Genomic DNA, 3,936 nt, shown 5'->3' on the forward strand with positions numbered 1-3,936 from the left:
TTATTTTTTACAGTAAAATAGTGTCACTAACTAGGGTAGTGTGGCGTTCTCATGTGGTGTATGCCTGATGGTTGTACTCCTGACAGGTTATGATGTATATTACGGTGGTCAAGATTCCTGTGAGGAGAAGAGTCATTCATTCTCAAATTACACACACAGGAAACTCCACAATACAATGTTTGCACAGTAACTGCCTCTAGGCAGAAGATGATGATGGTGGTAGTAGAGTTGGAGCATTTGAGCCCCAGTCATGAAGCAGCCATAAGAATTGGATACAAAAGTGTTTTTATTGAAGGTAATGGGGCAAATTATTATTTACAAACAGCAGTAAACTCCAGTGAAGGACAGAAGTTTACTGTTCAAACTTAGTCCCCAATCCCGAAGTTCTTTCTGTACATTGTCATCTCTCTGAATTTGGTCCAAAATTGTTCCCACTTGTTTTTCTCTCTGTTCTGCTACTAGTCGAGTGTGATTTGCTAGCTCTTTCATTACAGAATAATCAGCTCTCGTTCTATCAGTTAAACCTGTTAAATTGCAGAATTCTGGAATCAGAATAATAGGCCCTGTTGGCATTTTTCCTGGACCTCTTGCTTTTTTGGAATTGTGTATGAGAGTAGACTGTTTCAGGTCTGTGATCAGCTTCTTGTATTGTATTGATTTTTGTAATAATCGATAAAACTGATTTCACTGCCATCTGACTGCTTGAAAGTGGACTACAGAGTTAAATCCCAGTTGATATCATCAATACGATATGTAAGATTGCTGTATTTGGTAAGAGCTATCTGTTCAATCAGTTCTTTACTGCAAGCATCATAGAAGGCATGTGATGCAATTTTCGAGTGCAAATTGTACAGACTGTGGGGACCCGTGTATCGCAAACAGTGCCTTCCCCCCTCCCACCAGTCCCGTAATGAAAACACAGACAGGTCTAGATGGGTTGAAACAGGTCGGTCCCAGTTTATTAATTACATAAGCAGAGAAATGCACTTACATTTTGTAATGTGCTCATTGCTGAGGGCCCTGTCTGTGACCGATAGGCGAGCAGGCCTATGAGCAGTTGCGAACCCTTGCCCTTCTCCATATTTTCCACTGTGACTTACTATTGTTAACAAGGTTTTTTTTTTTAATAAGTGGACAAATAGTATGGCAATTTAAACTCTGTTAAATATATAAGAAAGGGAAGGTGGGACAAAAGCTTCCAGGGGTCAGCCGGAGGAAAGAAGAAGTCACTGAACCCAGGCACCTGAATTTAACCCCATTAGGTGTGGCTGGAGGCCCCTTCCCCTTTAATCCCATTGGACAGCTAGGCATCCCAATTAGTGCATTACCTGCGGAGTAGTGTGAGGGGGGAATTGGGCACTGAACCGTATTTTTTTTTCTAGCTTTAGCCATATGGGCCCCCCAGTCAGAGGCATGTTCCTTATGCAGTACCGTACCTGTCATTACATCCAGAACAGTTTCACTTCAAAGTACTTTGTGGCTCACATCAATGCACAACATGATACTAATCTCATACTGTAAAATTGAGGTGGTAAATCCTTGCCACACAGATCGGTTGTGTGTTCTGACTTCTGTAACATCATTTGGGTGATAATAATTCAGACCTATTTGCTTCATATTCATCATCTTCAGAAGCCTTCTTAATATAATGTTGTAAAAGCGAAAGCAGGTTGGTGAATTTGGTGGTAACTCATTTGTCAAAGTAATTGTAATCTTTACTATTTCTCCATTGCGTGTTCGACTAACCATCTCATTGATCTTATTTTGTTTCTTTGGCAAGAAAAGAACATCTCCATCAAAACCACATGCTTTTCCTATTAATTCATCATGCTGGTAAAGTAGAACTGACCTCAGGGATCTAGATTCCATCTGTGGACTGTAGTCAACATGGTACTGATACAAGACCCATTGAGGTCTAGCAATCAATTTGACATAGTTTGTGCACGGCTGAATAGAGTTAGTATTACTATTCATTTTTATAGTGCCATTTATTCAATGGTGCTTTACATGTAAAAAAGGGGCATACATAGACAGGTACAATAAACATGAGCATTCCAAGACACACACAAGAACAGATGGAGAGAGGACCCTGCCCATGAGGGCTCACAGTCTACAGTTAATGGGTGAGGATACACTAGGAGAGGGTAGACCTGGTTGTGCGGCAGTTCATTAGACTGAAGATCACTGCAGGTTGTAGGCTTGTCGGAAGAGGTGGGTCTTCAGGTTCTTTTTGAAATTTTCTGTGGTAGGCGAAAGTCTGATGTGTTGGGGTAGAGAGTTCCAGAGTATGGAGGAAGCACGGGAGAAGTCTTGTATGCGATTGTGGGAAGAAGAGATAAGAGGGGAGTAGAGAAGGATCGAAGGTTGCGTGTAGGTAAGTACCAGGAGATCATGTCACAGATGTATGGAGGAGACAGGTTTTGGGTGGCTTTGTATGTTTTTGTATGTTAGGATTGTGAACTGGAGCCTATTGTCCAGAGACAATAGGAAGCCAGTGAAGGTTTGGCAGAGAGGAGAGGCTGGGGAATAACGGAGACAGGTGGATCAGTCGGGCAGCAGAGTTTAGGACAGATTGGAGTGGTGCAAGAGTGTTAGAGGGGAGGCAAGAGAGTAGGAGGTTACAATAGTCGAGGCGGGAGATGAGGAGGGTGTGCACGAGCGTTTTTGCCACAATTTGTAGCCCACAGATAGATGAGGCGTGTGATGGAGATATCACACTTTCAAATATCTGACCTGTATTTTTTTTGGCCAGTAAAATTGTGTCAATAAGTAGGTTAAGACACAACAAAAACACTTCTATGGAGGCTTGAAATGGCACAATTTTAAACGCAATGATATGCGATCCGTGTGGTGGACAAAACCCTGGGGAAAATATCTGCCCTGTAGCAAAATATTTTTTTGGCAGCTAAATATTGTTTTGGCAGGAAAATGGTGTCAAGAAATTGTATAAGACACTCCAAAAATTTTTTACAATACCACAAAAATGGCAGAATTTTCTGTGCACTCAGATGTGATCGCTGGGATGGGTAAACCCATTTAAAATAGCTGGATTTTCACGCAGTACTATGAAAAGGATCAGGCTGTACAGTGTCAACAACTAAATGCATAAAAAAGTGTGCTCTGGATTACTTTTGAATAAAATAATCAGGATTAAAATGCCCAAAATAATATTCCTGGCCACTGATACCTGGGGCTATGTATATATGGTCAATATATGTAATAGGCAGCAGCAGGAGACAGTAATGGAGTGGACCCTGTTGATGTATGCAATAAAGTATGCCACAAACAATGCCTGGCTGCCTAGCACTGATATCTATAGACCCACATACACTGCCTGCTGCCTTGCACTTATATATATATATATATATATATATATATATATATATATACAGTATATAGCCACATACACTGCCTGCCTACCTATTACTGAACACTATCACTGATATCTATATACCCTGTCATAATTAGAATGACTGTTGGTTTAGCTGGATTTGTGGAGTCAACAATGGTATACCCACAGTAACTGATACCCCACCTATTCTGTCCCTATCACTGCAGCAACTCTCCCTACACTGGTGATTTCGTAGCTGACTGGGATGAGCAGGGCGGCGCAAGGTGTTATATACACCTGATGATGCTGCGCAGCCAGCCAATCACTGTAATACCACAACCAAGATGGCTGCGGCAATACAGAGCATGGCAGACAATCCCTTCATGTTGATTGGCGCACTAAAGAGCGCCAAACATGCAAGGAGGAGACCAGAGCTCCCGCCGAATAATCCCGGAAATGCTCAGCGATGTTCTGGCGAGTACCGTTCATTACCGAGTATTCTCACTCATCACTAATTTAGACCCCTTTACATTTTTCACTGTTTCATTGCAGCCATTTGGTAAATTCAAAAAAGTTCATTTTTTTCTCATTAATGTACACTCTGC

At 41.6% G+C, this 3,936-nt stretch overlaps 1 pseudogene; it reads right to left on the minus strand.

Moving 5' to 3' along the window:
* Positions 1-315: 315 nt before the first annotated feature.
* LOC141087852 (piwi-like protein 1 pseudogene) lies at positions 316-3,167 on the minus strand (annotated as a pseudogene).
* Between the last annotated feature and the right edge of the window lie 769 nt (positions 3,168-3,936).

Source organism: Dendrobates tinctorius, unplaced genomic scaffold (genome assembly GCF_039654945.1).
Source record: "Dendrobates tinctorius isolate UK_male_01 unplaced genomic scaffold, ASM3965494v1 ptg000036l, whole genome shotgun sequence".
NCBI classification, from domain to species: domain Eukaryota; kingdom Metazoa; phylum Chordata; class Amphibia; order Anura; family Dendrobatidae; genus Dendrobates; species Dendrobates tinctorius.